General features: G+C 41.7%; 1 long non-coding RNA gene across 1 annotated transcript; it reads left to right on the forward strand.

Moving 5' to 3' along the window:
• The first annotated feature begins 1325 nt into the window (after positions 1–1325).
• On the forward strand, positions 1326–17079 carry LOC133258975 (uncharacterized). Its single transcript, XR_009740219.1, has 3 exons — positions 1326–1838; positions 11297–11464; positions 16779–17079. It is a non-coding gene; the product is annotated as an uncharacterized LOC133258975 (long non-coding RNA).
• Positions 17080–17408: the final 329 nt, after the last annotated feature.

The following is a 17408-nucleotide window of genomic DNA, read 5'->3' on the forward strand; positions in this document are numbered from 1 at the left end:
GGGGCTTCGCTGGTGGCACAAAAGGTAAAGAATCCACCTGCAAGAGAGGAGACCCAGGTTCTATCCCTGGGTTGGGAAGATCCTCTGGAGAAGGAAATGGCTACCCACTCCAGTATTCTTACCTGGAGAATCCCATGGACAGAGGAGTCTGGTGGGCTACAGTCCATGAGGTTGCAAAGAGCTGGATGCAACAATAACAACTGTTTATTGAGTACAAATCATGGTAGGTACTATGTGAAGTGTTTTACTTGTGCTATTTGTTAAATTTTTCTAACTCCTATCAAGACACAGAGAAGATATGTATAAACCTATATATATCTGTATATCTAAATCTATCTATTCATCCATCCATCATATCTATTCATCTTATCTATTATGTATCATCTATTTATCTTTTATCTACCTATCCATTTATCTATCCATCTAGTCATCCATCCATCATATCTATCTATCCATCATATATGTCTACCCATCCATCTATTTTTAAATGTACCTCAATAGTTTTTAACCGGGAACAATTTTGTCCCCCAGGGATATTTGACAATAACCAGTGGAGAGGTTTTTGGCATCTAGAGGGTAGAAGCCTGGAATGCTGCTGAATATCCTATAATGCACAGAACTGTCACCCCAAGAAAAGAATTATCTCGTCCAGAATGTCAATAATGCCAGGCTTGAAAAACCTTGATCTCCTCCCTTGTAGAAGTATTGGTTTCGTAAATGGGTAGGTTTCTAGCTATAATAATCATAACAGTTAACTTTGAGAGGGGACTATTTCCACACACTCCTGTATTATTATCCCCGTCTTAGAGTGGAGGCAACTGAAGCTTAGAGCATAATTTACTCAGCTGACACATTTAGTAAATGACAGAGCTAAAATGTAGGCGATTCAACAGCTGGGCCTAGACTCCTAACCATCATGTTATATTGGACTTTAATATGCCAGTTTCATTGTATTTCATTGGTATGATAAGCCTAATCTTTTTTTGACTTAGAAAGCATGGGTGGCTGAAGGGGGAGGCCCAGCTGTGCTGTGTGAAGCAGAACTTCTCGCAAAATGAATTTGCAACGACTGAGGGAAAAAAGATTATAAACAAATAAAAGTGTCTGGTTCACTCCAGTGCACTGATTTATGACCAGGAGTAAAGCCCTTTTGAGAAAGGATACTATAGGATGATTCATATTTGACATAAAGCATTCTGCCTCCAGCTGAGGAAACTGGCAGGGTCTCACCTTCTCATATAAATATTTAAGAGCACCACACTATCATTTATTAAGTTTTCTGAAGACTCCAAGTGGAGTGCCTGGTCCCAAATGATGACTTTCTAAGGATGTTTCATCTGATCGTCTGGAACCTATAAAAGATTTGCTTTCGGGCCACTGGAGGACTTTGGAATCACTTCTGGGAACCATTTCTCTTGGTAGGATTGAGAGTACCTTTGGTGTTGTTGCTGGTTTGCTCTGGGTACCAGAACGTTTTTCCTTTATACATATGGGGAAATCAAGGCCCTGGTATCCCCGTTTGCTGTTAGCATGAGATCAAGTTGAACTCTTCTGGCTCAGGTGGTTCCCCACTAAAGACCGTAATCCCAGACCTGGGCATCCCATGATGGAGGAGGTGAAGTCTAGAGACGGGTAATGCCAGCCAGAAGAAAGACTTCTGTATTCACTGAAAAGTCTTCACTGACTTCAGTTTGTCTCCCTGGGGACCATCAGCAATTGTGCCATTGTGACTTTGTAGGACAGAGAATGATGCCAGGGACTGAACCCCTAGGGGATTCAGACATCCTTGCAAGTGCTATAGACCGGGCCCCTGAGCATAAATGGAACTGTGATCACAGGTGAAGAGGCTGGGGTATGTGTCAGGGAGGAGGGTGAATAGCTGGGCAAGTCAGACGGAATCTGGAATAAAGATCAAGATAAGGAATGGAAAATAAAGACTATAAAAGAGATAATTAGCAAGGACCTACTGTATAGCACAGGGAACCCCACTCAATACTCTAATAACCTATATGGGAAAAGAATCTAAAGAAAGAGTGGCTATATGTGTACATATAATTGATTCACTTTGCCGTACACCTGAAACTAACACAATATGATAAATCAAACTATACTCCAATAATGTTTTTTAAAAGAAAAGAAATACTTAGGATTCCATCTCATTCTTTATTGAACTTTTTGAAGACTGCACAAATGAAATTCATTAACTTCTCTTTTCCTTAAAACACACACACACAAAACCTTATCTCCCAAGCCTACTGGGATGGGAGGGACGCCCCTCTCCTCCAGGGGCAACCAGTGGGATTTATTGCTATTTCATGGAAGCAGCTTATCCACCAGGGATGAACCAAAGAGGGGCTTTTGCTTAAGATTAATGGCTGAAGTCACCTCTTAAAAGCCTGTCATTTAAACGAACAAAGGAGCAATTGCTTCCTGACAGCCGTAGTGGCAAAATGGAAGCCTGGGCATTGATGTTGCACCCACAAAGCTCCACTCCTCTTTACTCCATTTTATCCCTTGACCTGCTTTTATAATCATTTCACCTCCTTTCTGCAAAGAATTACTGGCAATCGCTAACACACACTGTGACCTTCCTGCCTGGTAATTTCAAGTACCCCTTCAACAAGAGGTCACTAATGATTGCTCACCCATCCTTTCAGCAGTACATGATAAGGGTTCTTCCCTTTGGATGTGGGCCAACAGGTGAATGGAAATTAGGGCCAAGGGTTGGACTGGTCACCGTCCAGAAGAGGGAAGCCTCTGGCTCCCCTTTCACCACCTGGAGGTCAAGTCCAGCATCTCAACTCCCACAGTGCAAATAAAAGTGGAGTCACCATATTATGTTAGAGAGTGACTATTTCTCTGAAAATACTAAGGACCATCTTTGTAAGCAGATAGGCTAGGTGGTCTGTGGAAGAAACAGAACCAGCAGTGGCTTTCTTGACATAAGGGAAGCCATTTTGGTCTAAACCATTTTGTGATCTAAGCCTGGGTGCCATCCTTGCCCTTGAACAAAGGAAGTAATGGAAATGCAGGAGCAAGGGAAAAGCAGTCAGGAAACAATCAGATCAGATCAGTCGCTCAGTCGTGTCCGACTCTTTGCAACCCCATGAATCGCAGCACGCCAGGCCTCCCTGTCCAACACCAACTCCCGGAGTTCACTGAGACTCACATCCATCGAGTCAGTGATGCCATCCAGCCATCTCATCCTCTGGCGTCCCCTTCTCCTCCTGCCCCCAATCCCTCCCAGCATCAGAGTCTTTTCCAATGAGTCAACTCTTCGCATGAGGTGGCCAAAGTACTGGAGTTTCAGCTTTAGCATCATTCCTTCCAAAGAAATCCCAGGGCTGATCTCCTTCAGAATGGACTGGTTGGATCTCCTTGCAGTCCAAGGGACTCTCAAGAGTCTTCTCCAACACCACACAGTTCAAAAGCATCAATTCTTCGGTGCTCAGCCTTCTTCACAGTCCAACTCTCACATCCATACATGACCACAGGAAAAACCCTAGCCTTGACTAGACAGGAAACAATAGTTAAGCAATAAAACCAGGTCCTAGTTCCTCCTCCAGGGATGTGAATAATAATCTGATACCTGCTTCCCTTGTGGCTCAGATGTTAAAGAATCCACCTGTCATGTAGAAGACCCAGATTTGATCCCTGGGAAGATCCCCTGAAGAAGGGAATGGCTACCCACTCCAGTATTCTTGCCTGAAGAGTCCCATGGACAGAGGAGGCTGGCTAGTGGTCTACTGTCCATGGGATCACAAAGAGTCAGACATGACTGAGCAACTAACACTTTCACTGTCACAGTCTTTGAGTCCTGTAGGAATTAAGGCCCCCACCAGGTGGAAGGTGGAAGGATGATGTTGATCCTCCTGAATTCAATCAACTAAGGCTTGGACTCTGTGGACCTTTGTCCCAATTTTATGTTGAATTCTCCTCTGCTCCAGCCCCTTTATGAATATGCATGTACCTTAGTGTAAAACTCCCCAAATTTTGCTGTTCAAGGAGACACTGCTCTGGGAAAGATCCTGGTACTCTCCTTACTTGCTACAAGTAATAATACGTCATTCTTTCTCTTGATCTTTGACTTGGTTGTGTCTATGGGTTTGACACTCACAAGAGGTGAACCCAGTTTTGGGGTCACATCTTGGTTAAAGAATACACATCACTGCAGAGTATTCCTTTGTTTTGTAGTATCTGAAGGAGGAAGAGGACTTAGTTTACCCTCTTGTCCCAACTTTGAAAGCAGCAAAAGAAAAGTGAGAAATCTACAGCTTCTGTTGGACTCTCTCAGAACCTCTTTAACCCAGGAGACATCTGTGTCTCCCCACAGATCTGCAGATTCTCAACAGTGGTCAGTATAGTCCTGGCCTAAAATTTCTAAATGCAGGTTGTCTTTCTGTTTCAAACTTCGCTTTGATTTCCCCCAAGAAGTGCAGGATGATATTTAGGAGGCAGTGCAGGGCAGGCGCTAAGAATGCAGACCCTGCTGTCATATTAAAGGGAGTTGAGTCATATTTTGGACACTTCAAAGTAGCGGGACCTTGAGAAAGTTCAAGCTTTAGATCCCTTGTCTGTAAAATGGTGATAATAATTTTAACATAGTATTGATAGTATTTGCACAGGGCTAGGGTAGCCCACAGACCCAGTACTGTGCCTGGGACATAATAAACATTTGATAAATATCAGTTTTATTAGAGTTATCGCTGCCTCTAACTACTACTATTAGCAGTGTGTACACTATGGGATTCAAGTTAGATGGGCCACCGATGCCAGTGTACACTGCAAAATGCGTAACTATGGCCTTCCACAAGGAAAACACTTAATAAATAAAACACTTAAGACTTAATCAATAAAATACTCAAGTAAAACACTTCAGACTACTCTTGAGAACACTTTGGGAGGGACTAGAGTAAAAGAAGGTGATTGATCCATTGGTAGACCATTGCAGCTATCTAGTCAAGACATGGATCAGTTGGGGCCTGGGTTGGGATGGAAGAAGTAGAAAGTAGTTTGGAGTCAAAATCAAGAGAGCATGTTTATGAATTAATGGAAGAAGAGGCTGAAAAAGATGCAAGGCTGGTGGGCTCAGTTAAAGAAAGTTAGGATTATTTTAGGAGAAAACGGATGTTAGACAAATGACCCATGGCAATAAGTCACCATCACTGGTTCCTATATTTGGGCAGCAAACTTATTCAGAGCTTCCTAGTTGCCAAGACATATGATAATGATGATAACGGTCATTTTAGACTTATATGACAGAGGAAAGCATCAGATTCTCTCCACATAAGTTCTTCTGAAAAAGCAATCTTTCCCCCAGAAGTTCCAATAGCATGTGTTAGAGACTCAGACTTAAAAGAGAAGGGAAGAGACAGTTCCCCTAACCCATCCTTTCGAGACCCGAGATGAGCGAGGTCAAAAGTGCACAGGACTCTACGGGGAGAGAGAGAAAGCAGGAGTCTGGGAAAGAGATTTTCAGACATGAGATATTCAAAGGTGCTCAAAAGTGAAGGAGAAGAAGCAGAGGAAAGGAGACACTGATGATAAAGAAAGGAGAAACAGATAAAAATGTTACCAAGGAGCTTAACAGTAATCCATGTAGCAGGGAGGTGAGTTGCAAACATCAGTCAGAAAAGGAGAGGACAGAATCAGAAGCCAGGAGGGGAAACTGACATGTACCTGTTTTCCATTATTCGAGTCACATCCTACCACGCTCTTAATTCATTCCTTCGTTGAGAAGATACTTCTTTTTTTTTTTTCTAATTTTATTTTATTTTTAAACTTTACATAATTGTATTAGTTTTGCCAAATATCAAAATGAATCCGCCACAGGTATACATGTGTTCCCCATCCCGAACCCTCCTCCCTCCTCCCTCCCCATACCATCCCTCTGGGCCGTCCCAGTGCACCAGCCCCAAGCATCCAGCATCGTGCATCGAACCTGGACTGGCAATTCGTTTCCTACATGATATTTTACATGTTTCATTGCCATTCTCCCACATCTTCCCACCCTCTCCCTCTCCCACAGAGTCCATAAGACTGTTCTATACATCAGTGTCTCTTTTGCTGTCTCATACACCGGGTTATTGTTACCATCTTTCTAAATTCCATATATATGCGTTAGTATACTGTATTTATGTTTTTCCTTCTGGCTTACTTCACTCTGTATAATAGGCTCCAGTTTCATCCACCTCATTAGAACTGATTCAAATGTATTCTTTTTAATGGCTGAGTAATACTCCATTGTGTATATGTACCACAGCTTTCTTATCCATTCATCTGCTGATGGACATCTAGGTTGCTTCCATGTCCTGGCTATTATAAACAGTGCTGCGATGAACATTGGGGTATACACGTGTCTCTTTCCCTTCTGGTTTCCTCAGTGTGTATGCCCAGCAGTGGGACTGCTGGATCATAAGGCAGTTCTATTTCCAGTTTTTTAAGGAATCTCCACACTGTTCTCCATAGTGGCTGTACTAGTTTGCATTCCCACCAGCAGTGTAAGAGGGTTCCCTTTTCTCCACACCCTCTCCAGCATTTATTATTTGTAGACTTTTGGATCACAGCCATTCTGACTGGTGTGAAATGGTACCTCATAGTGGTTTTGATTTGCATTTCTCTGATAATGAGTGATGTTGAGCATCTTTTCATGTGTTTGTTAGCCATCTGTATGTCTTCTTTGGAGAAATGTCTTTTTAGTTCTTTGGCCCATTTTTTGATTGGGTCGTTTATTTTTCTGGAGTTGAGCTGTAGGAGTTGCTTGTATATTTTTGAGATTAGTTGTTTGTCGGTTGCTTCATTTGCTTCTTTTATAAGTTCTCCCAGCATTGCTTTGAAAATCTAAAATCACCTTCTCAAGCTTGGATGAGATAGCTCAGTTGGTAAAGAATCTGCCTGCAATGCAGAAGACCCTGGTTTGATTCCTGGGTCAGGAAGATCCGCTAGAGAAGGGATAGGCTACCCACTCCAGTGTTCTTGGGCTTCCCTTGTGGCTCAGATGGTAAAGAATCCGCCTGCAATGTGGGAGCCCTGGGATCGATCCCTGGGTTGGGAAGGTCTCCTGGAGAAGGAAAAGGCTACCCACTCCAGTATTCTGGCCTAGAGAATTCCAAGGACTGTATAATCCATTGGGTGGCAAAGAGTTGGACATGACTGAATGACTTTCACTTTCAAGCTTGGACTGCTATATATTTCTACATAAACATACTCTTCATCTCCATAAGGAGGGCATTTTTCTCCTGGTGGGCATGTTCGTGGGAAGGATTTCCACCCAGAGCCTTGGAGATGTTGTCCCCATCATACTTTCTTGTTAGCTTGAAACAACTTCATAATTTTTCCTTTGCAAAAATCTTTTCTTACTTGTTTCCTCATTTTAATTCAAGGCAAACAAGTCCCCACCCACCAGAGTCTAGTAGATATCTTAGTGACAGAAAGAGATTTAGAGAGACTTCATTCTCTGTGACTTGTGCAAAATTAAAAAAAATTTTTTTTTCATTGAAGTAAAGTTGATTTACAGTGTTGTATTAGTTTCAGGTGTACAGCAAAGTGGTTCAGTTGTACATATATATATATATATTATTTTTTTCAGATCTTTATCCCTTTTAGATTATTACAAAATACTGAGTATAGTCTCCTGTGCTATACAGTAGATTGTTGTTGGTTATCTATTTTATATATGGTAGTGTGCATACATTCATCCCAAACTCCTAATTTTCCTTCTCCATCAAAAATTTTTAATAAATTGGCATTTTCCCAATGGGTGGCTTGAAGGAGGGGTTTTAAGCCTATGGTCACTCCCTGGAGAGTACTTTGAGATGCATTTGTAATACTGAAAAAAAAAAATGTTAGTTGCTCAGTCGTGACCAAGTCTATGCGACCCCTTGGTCTGTAGCCTGCCAGGCGCCTCTCCTTGGAATTCTCCAGGCGGGAGTACTGGAGTGGGTTGCCATTTCCTGTTCCAGGGATCTTTGCGACCCAGGGACCGAACCTGGTTCCCCCGCACTGCAGGCAGATTTCCCACCATCTGAGCCACTTTGCATTTCACACACCTTCTGGAATTTAGTCCTTGTGACAACCTTGAAAATATAGCTTCTTAACCCATTTTATTGACAAGTGATGAGAGTGCCAGGAATGAATTTCCCACCCTCGGAACCGGAGTTTGAATGTAGGTCTATTTACATTACAGACTTTCCAGTGCCCACTTCCTGGCTTTCTGGCACAAGATGTGTGTTTCTGCCAATTGTGCACCAACATTTAAATACAGTGTTACCAATGCCAAGAGGTATTTGTTATTTTGAGGATTTCTGGTAGAGTCTGTGTGTGTGTGTGAGAGAGAGAGAGAGAAAGAAAAGACACACCTAGATTTTCCATGCTTGTTTTACAAATGTGCAGCTGGCCTATTTGTGGCTTTCTGTTCTGATTTTCTTGTAGCTGAACACTTATTTCCTGACACCTTCTCTTTTCGCTAGTTAAACAAAAATGTTGAGTCTGCCCTAGATCATCCCTAATTCGCTGAGAAAGCCACTGTTGAAACTGCTTACTGCTCACCTTTTACCTAGAACCACGTGGGGAGAAAAGGAAAGGTGGAAGTGTTCTCCTTTTGAAAGGGGCCCATTAATGGTGCAGAAATCTACTACAAAACTTCTTATGGAACCGTTTTGCAAATAACAGTCAGCCCTCTGTAACTGCGGCTTCTTCTTTTGCAGACTCATGGTAGGTCAAAATTACTGGGGGAGAAATTCCAAACAAACTTCCAAAAAAGCAAAGCTTAAATTTGCCACGTAACTATTTACCCAGAATTCACATTGCATTGGGTATTCTAAGCAATGTAGAGGTGATTTAAAGTATGTGCCTAGATTATTACAGGCAACTACTACACCATTTTATGTAAGAAGTTCAGCGTCCTTTGGTTTGTATCTGTTGAGGTCCTGAGGATACTGAGGGATGACTATGATAACATTGCTTAAGAATCAGATTTTGGTAACAATGGTTTGTAAGCCTTGAAAATGCAGGGAGACGTTATATCTGTATTATGAGAATAGCTAAGATTTGGAGGTTCATCACGGCTAATCTTTTTGCCAGCTTAATATGTAAAGCACTGCAGCTTAAGACATAGAATATTAAAATCTAGCACAGATACATTATTAATACATAAGGAAAAACTCTTTTAACAGTATATGTCATTTTATTGTTACAATAGCCTCATCAAGGTGACATTCATAAAACGGATGCTGTGATACACTCCCTAAATTGGTTGTTACTGGTAATGAGGGAATAATTTGGACGTAAATAGTCTCTGGCAAAACTGAAGATGGCTATTTATTTCAGAGTTGATTAATTAAGAATTGTTCATTAACGAATGCTAAACGCCTCGTGTGTTGGTTTGCCTCTTTGCCAAAAGATATTGGTGCTTTATTTTGGTGCCAATGCTAATTGCTAATTACTGTTCTGGGACCCTGGAATTTGAGAGGGGCACAAAAGTTGGCTAGCAGCTTGCTTTTCCTAAAGGCTTTGCAGGATGAGGGTAGGGGGAGAAACAACTCTCCAGACCCTTGAGTCTCATTTCCAACATCTTGTGCTTTCTGCAGAATGTTTGGGGCCCTGGGGCTAACGTTTGGAAAGCTGCAGCAAAGTGCACAAGAAAACTATTCATAGCTAAATCTTTGGGGAATGTTTTCATGGGCTGGGGCTTAAATAAACTGAAGTCGTTTTTAATTGAATGCACTACCAATCTGTTTCAAAGAGGAATTTCACCAGGGTGTGGTTAATACCCTATTTGCTGGTTTTGTTGTTGTTGAATATTTTGACTACTGGGACTGAATTGCACCCTAAGTCTTGGAATAGCTCCAAACAAAGAGTGGCATTTTCAAATGGTTCAGGGAAATAAATGAATTTCCATAGCTCTTTTATTGTTTGTGGCCAGAACTGGAGACGGCATTTCTATTGAAGGGCACACCAACTCACCTGATTTATGGCTTGACAGATGACAAAAGTGTAGATATTTGCATTGTAGGTCGTAGGTGATATCATGTTTCAAAACTTGTTTCCAGGGTGTGAAGTGTATATGTTAGTTTTCAATTTCTTTGCCATTGGAAGTGTTTTGATTGGCTGTAATTTCAAGACTAAAATTACACAACCTCTCCATTGCATAGAGCTCTAAATTTAATTATTATTATTCTTATATGTAATATCTAGAAAAATCAACACTAAGCACTTTGTGGCTTTTCAGTGAGTTTCCTCCACCCTCTTCTGATAGACTGACTTGCTGTTAGAATAGAATTACAAGCCTTTGTGGAAGAAACACAAGGGTTATTTGTTTAATTCTTTGATCCAGGACTCAGTTCAGTTCAGTCACTCAGTTGTGTCTGACTCTTTGCAACCCCATGGACTGCAGCATGCCAGGCCTCCCTGGCCATCACCAGCTCCCAGAGTTTACTCAAACTCATGTCCATTGAGTCAGTGATGCCATCCAACCATCTCATCCTCTGTCATCCCCTTTTCCTCCTGCCTTTAATCTTTCCCAGCATCAGGGTCTTTTCTAATGAGTCAGCTCTTTGCATCAGGTGGCCAAAGTATTGGAGTTTCAGTTTCAGCATCAGCCCTTCCAGTGAATATTCAGGACTGATTTCCTTTAGGATTGACTGGTTTGATCCAGGACTAGAGCCAGGTAATTGAACAGGGGGTTGTTCTGAAAGGTTTCCAGGAACAGATATTTCATTCCCTGGTAGCCTAGTTCAGTGTCAAGTGTGGAAGTTCTTAACCAGGTCTTATTCAAATCCTTCTTGCTTCATCAAAAGCTTTGCTCTCTGTGGTTATCGAGAACAGCTGGGAAACAGCCTATTTATAATAATCTTTCAGATTCCTAAGGATAGTTATTAAATTTTCCTTCAACTCTCTTCTCACCAAGCTAATTAACCCAATTCTTTGAATCTTTCCCTGTAAGACTTCACATAGCCAGCAAGACTCGTTCACATAGAAATTTCACTTCTAGAGCTCAAATTATTTCAAGGATACTTCCTATGTATTTGGCTGTAAGACCTTTGAAAGGGTCTCAGGGAATTCCAGCTAAGGGTATCCGACTGTGATGACTTAATAAATCCGTGTTAGCAACCAGGTGCTGAGAACTGCAGATAACCCTTACTCCAGGTGAGGTCATCAGGAGTTTTGTGGCAGACAAGAGCTCCTCTACATGGAGCTGAAATGTTGTTAAGGAGTTTATATTTTCCACAGATGAAGTCATTTCAGCCTACAGTCACTCTACTGTCATCATTAATGTTGGTTGCTCTTCCAAAAGTAGCTTTCCTTCAAAACTGATTGATCAAGAAGAGACCATTGGTTGAGAGAGCTGACCCAACAATTCACATCAGAAGAATCTGCATCAGGAAGATGGCAGATGGCAACAGCCTGGGGTTAGTATCTGTCCGTGAACACAGCCTGGAAGCAGGAGGACTCTGTCACACCCATGGTGCGTATTGTGATATGCTTCACAGAGCACCTGGCCGTGCTCCGTGCTAATCTTTATTGGGCATTTTAAAGAGTAACATAGAAATTGCATAACACCATCGATGGTTTAATGGAGGGGGAATCTTCCATGGGAAGGAAGGTCCTGGAGTGACACTACACTGTGGGTGGGCCTTGGCACCAGTCTTCACTCTCAGGAGAGGGTGAGGTTATCAGTAATAGGGGGAATCCACATCTGGTTGACTCCTCAATTACCAAGGAAACCAGCAGAGTGGCACACCCCCTCACTGCCCCTTTGGAAAGAATAGTCACTAGCTGGGCCTGGGGCAGGTATGTAGGAAGGTCAGTCATGTGAGTGAGATGCAGGTGAAGCAGGGGCAGGTGGAACAGGGGGTGCAGAGAGAACAAGAGGACAGCCATCTTGGGCGACCTGACCATTGCTGCTGTTGTTCAGTCGCACAGTCGTATCTAACTCTTTGTGAACCCATAGATTGCAGCACACCAGGCTTCCCTATCCATCACCATCTCCTGGAGCTTGCTCAAACTCATGTCCATTGAGTTAGTGATGCCATTCAACCATCTCATCCTCTGTCATCCCCTTCTCCTCCTGCCTTCAGTCTTTCCCAGCATTAGGATCTTTTCCAATGAGTCAATTCTTCACAACAGGTGGCCAAAGTATTGGAGTTTGAATGAATATCCAGGACTGATTTCCTTTAGGATTGACTCGTTTGTTCTCCTTGCAGTCCAAGGGACTCTCAAGAGTCTTCTCCAACACCACAGTTTAAAGCATCAATTCTTCGGCACTCAGCCTTCTTTATGGTCCAACTCTCACATCCATACATGACCACTGGAAAAACCATAGCTTTGACTAGACAGACCTTTGTCGGCAAAGTAATGCCTCCGCTTTCTAATACGCTGTCTAGGTTTGTCATAGCTTTTCTTCCAAGGAGCAAGCATCTTTTAATTTTATGGCTGCAGTGATTTTGGAGCCCCCCAAAATAAAGTCTGTCACTGTTTCCATTGTTTCCCCATCCATTTGCCACGAAGCCATAATCTTTATTTTTTGAATGTTGAGTTTTAAGCCAGCTTTTTCACTCTCCTCTTTCACCTTCATCAAGAGGCTCTTTAGTTCCTCCTCGCTTTCTGCCGTAAGGGTGGTGTCATGTGCATAACTGAGGTTTTTGATATTTCCCCTGGCAATCTTGATTCTAGCTTGCGCTTCATCCAGCTCAGCATTTTGCATGATGTACTCTGCATATAAGTTAAATAATCAGGGTGATAATATACAGCCTTGACATACTCCTTTCCCAATTTGGAACCAGTCCATTGTTCCAGGTATCTGTTTCTAATTGTTGCTTCTTGACATGCATACAGATTTCTCAGGAGGCAGGTAAGAAGGTCTGGTATTCCCATCTCTTTAAGAATTTTCCACAGTTAGTTATTATCCACACAGTCAAAGGCTTTAGCATAGTCAATGAAGCAGAAGAAGATGTTTTTCTGGAATTCTCTTGCTTTTTCTATGATCCAACGGATGTTAGCAATTTGATCTCTGGTTCCTATGCTTTTTCTGAATACAGCTTGAACATCTGGAAGTTCTCAGTTCACATACTTCTGAAGCCTGGCAGGGAGAATTTTGAGCATTACTTTGCTGGCATGTGAAATGAGTGCGACTGTGTGGTAGTTTGAACATTCTTTGGCATTGCCCTTCTTTGGTATTGGAATGAAAATTGACCTTTTCTAGTCCTGTGGCCACTGCTGAGTTTTCCAAATTTGCTGGCATACTGAGAGCAGCACTTTCACAGCATCATCTTTTAGGATTTGAAATAGCTCCACTGGAATTCCATCACCTCTGATAGCTTTGTTCATAGTGATGCTTCCTAAGGCCCACTTGACTTCACATTCCAGGATGTCTGGCTCTAGGTGAGTGATCACACCATCATGGTTACCTGGGTCATGAAGATCTTTTTTGTATAGTTCTTTTGTGTATTCTTGCCACCTCTTCTTAGTATTTTCTGCTTCTGTTAGGTCCATACCATTTTTGTCTTTTATTGTGCTCATCTTTGCATGAAATGTTCCCTTGGTATCTCTAATTTTCTTGAAGGGATCTCTCGTCTTTCCCATTCTGTTGTTTTCCTCTATTTCTTTGCATTGATCACTGAGGAAGGCTTTCTTATCTCTCCTTGCTATTCTTTGGAACTCTGCATTCAGATGGGTATAGCTTTCTTTTTCTCCCTTGCCTTTCCCTTCTCTTCTTTTCTCAGCTATTTGTAAGGCTTCCTCAGACAAACATTTTGCTTTTTTGCATTTTTTCCCCTTGGGGATAGTCTTAATCACTGCCTCCTATACAGTGTCACAAATCTCTGTCCGTAGTTCTTCAGGCATTCTATCAGATCTAATCCCTTGAATCTATTTGTCATTTCCACTGTATAATACTAAGGGATTTGATTTAGGTCATACATGAATGGCTTAGTGGTTTTCCCTATTTCAATTTAAGTCTGAATTTTGCAATAAGGAGTTCACAATCTGAGCCTCAGTCAGCTCAAGGTCTTATTTTTGCTGACTGTATAGAGCTTCTCTATCTTCGACTGCAAAGAATATAATCAATATAATTTCAGTATTGGCCATCTGGTGATTTCTGTGTGTAGAGTCATCTCTTGTGTTGTTGGAAGAGGGTATTTGCTATGACCAGTGTGTTCTCTTGGCAAAACTCTGTTAGCCTTTGCCCTGCTTCTTTTTGTATGACAAGGCCAAATTTGCCTATTACTCCAGGTATCTCTAGACTTCCTACTTTTGCATTCCAGTCCCTTATGATGAAAAGGACATCTTTTTTTGGTGTTAGTTCTAGAAGGTCTTCATAAAACCAGTCAACTTCAGCTTCTTCGCCATTAGTGGTTGGGGCATAGACTTGGATTACTGTGATACTGAATGGCTTGCCTTGGAAATGAATAGAGATCATTCTGTCATTTTTGAGATTGCACTCAAGTACTGCATTTCGGACTCTCTTGTTGACTAAGAGGGCTACTCTGTTTCCTCTAAGGGATTCTTGCCACTTCAGTAGATAAAATGGTCATCTGAATTAAATTCACCCATTCTGGTCCATTTTAGTTCACTGATTCCTAAAATGTTGATGCTCGTTCTTGCCTAGGTAAATTTGACCACTTCCAATTTACCTTGATTCATGGACCTAACATTCCAGGTTCATCTGCAATATTGTTCTTTATTGCATCGGACTTTGCTTCCATCACCAGTCACATCCACAACTGTGTTGTTTTTGCTTTAGCTCACCCTCTTCATTCCTTCTGGAGCTATTTCTCTCCTCTTTTCCAGTAGCATATTGGGCACCTACTGACCTGGGGAGTTCATCTTCCAGTGTCTTAACTTTTTGGCTTTTCATACTCTTCATGGAGTTCTCAAGGCAAGAATGTTGAAGTGGTTTTGAAGTGGTTTCCCCATTCCCTTCTCCAGTGGACCATGTTTGGTTGAACAGAGGATGCAGAGAGAACAAGAGAACAGTCATCTTGGGTGACCTGACCATGCATTTGCACAAATGCTAACATGTGTTGTTAGTGACCCTTAGGGGAGCCTGTGTAAATTCAAGGATCTTGTATGAACTATACAAGGATCTTGTACGAACTTTTATGAACAAGTATGAACTACGTGAGGAAGGCTGAGATGGCCAATGAAGCTGAAGCTTGATGGCAGAGAGAACCGTCTTGGGGAGATGGTTTTAGAATCTCTTGGAACATATTAGACATGTTAGAGTCTGTCCTATAGGATGAATTTTTCATGTTAGATAATTACAAGGGGACCTGTATAGTCAATTTTCCCTTTCAGAAAATAAGATCCTAGCAGCTACCTGGGGGAGCATCAGGAAGAGACTAGAAGGAGAGCCCAAAACCAGAGGCAGTGGAATTTGTATGAGGTTGTGAGGGCATTCCCAGGTGGCGCAGTATTAAAGAACTTGCCTGCCAGTGCAGGAAATGCAGAAAGAGACGCAGGTTCCATCCCTGGGTCGGGAAGATCCCCTAGAGAAGGAAATGGCAACCTAGTCCAGTATTCTTGCCTGGAAAATTCCATACACAGGGGAACCTGGAGAGCTACAGTCCACGGGGGAGCAAAGAGTCAGACACCACAGCATGCACAGACATAATGTGTGCCAAGGCAAGTGATGCTGAAGGTTCAAACCTATGCAAATGGTGCAAAAGGCCAAATTTTAAGAGATTTCTGAGACTCAGTAAGCTGAATTTAAATCCCTACAAAGGTAAGGGCTGCAAAGAAGTCAAATATTTCCCCTTATTATTCATCCCATCTCAAAATTTCAAAAAGGGCATCGTTTTAATTTGAGGTTATGTTTATACTTTTTTGGGACCAAAGTGTCTGACCCTTTATATGCCTCATGACCACCCATCAGATATATAATAAGCACTAATCTCTCTGCTTTTATAAACATGACCAGACCTTTAGCACTTTACAATCAAGTGGAAGATTTTTTCAAATGCTTACATTTTTATAGTAATGTTTTGTGCCCAAGGAAATCCTTCTCTTCCATAGTAATGATCCCCTTTAATGCACTGTTATCCCTTGGGTCTTAGAACCTCATGGGGTCACGACCTTGTCTCAATGTCATCTGAAAACATTTCTCTCCCAAGGCCTCCGTTCTTCCTCCTCACACCTCTCTTGCCTCATAATTGAGGACTTTAATTTATTCACCACACAATGTCTTTGCCCTCCTGCCATCTGTAATTTATGCCTTACACACTCTGCTGCCTGGTATTATTTAATTCTGCTTTAAAAAATGACAAGAGTTTTGTGAACCACTTGGTAGGAATCACCCCATTAAAAATATTGTTATGCATAATGGTGTTTAGAAGAAAGTCCCAGCAGTGAATTTCAGTTTTGTTAAGATAATGCTCATTTTAGCATGACCCAGCTGGTGGTTACAGTTATCATTAATAATATAAAATAAAGATAACAGGAGCCCCAGGGAAAGAAGAATGACCTCCCAAGAGAATGCCAGGGTTTATAATCCAGGTCTGAATGAGCCGTTCAGCCAAACAAAAGGAAACAGCCACCTTGCCAGGATCATATGTGGGTTTTCATCCCAGCAGGATCTCCAAAGTGCTAAAGTGTGCAGGGTATATTGGGCAACCACTGACCTCTTTTTTTTTCAATATCATTTTTTGGGCAGAGCACAGATTGGTCATTAAAACATTGTGAGTATCCTGAGAAGTGCAGAGAAATGGTAGCTTTTATTTTGTTTCCTTTTTGGAGATCTTTTAACCAACACTCTAATTTTCATTTCATGATCATAAACACAGAGCTACTGTACGATCCAGGGATCCCACTTCTGGGAATATACCCAGAGAAGACTAACTCAAAAAGATACATGCTCCCTTATCTTCACAGCAGCGCTATTCACAGCAGCCAAGAAGTGGAAGCAAACTAGACAGATGAATGGATGAAGAAGGTGTGGTGCGGATATACAACGGAATACTACTCAGCCGTGAGAGAATGAAATGGTGCCATTTGTACCAACATGGATGGACCTAGAGGTTATCAGACTGAGTGAAGTTAGAAAGAGCAAGACAAATGTATGTGTGAATCTAAAAAAAAATATAAATGAACTTATGAACAAAACAAAATAGACTCAAATACATAGAAAACAAAGTTTTGGCTACCAAAGGGGAAGGACAGGGGAGGGATAAATTAGGAGCTTGGGATTAACAGTAAACACTTCTGTATATGAGACTGATAAACAGGGACCTACTGTATAAACAGGAAACTATATTCAATCGCGTGCAATAATCTATAATGGAAAATAATCTGAAAAGGAATATATGTATCAGATACATATATATATATATATGTATACCTGAATCATATATATGTATGTCTGTAGGTATAACTGAATCAGGGGCTTCCCAGGTGGCTCAATGGTAAAGAATCCA

Source organism: Bos javanicus, chromosome 13 (assembly GCF_032452875.1).
Source record: "Bos javanicus breed banteng chromosome 13, ARS-OSU_banteng_1.0, whole genome shotgun sequence".
In the NCBI taxonomy this organism is placed as follows: Eukaryota; Metazoa; Chordata; class Mammalia; order Artiodactyla; family Bovidae; genus Bos; species Bos javanicus.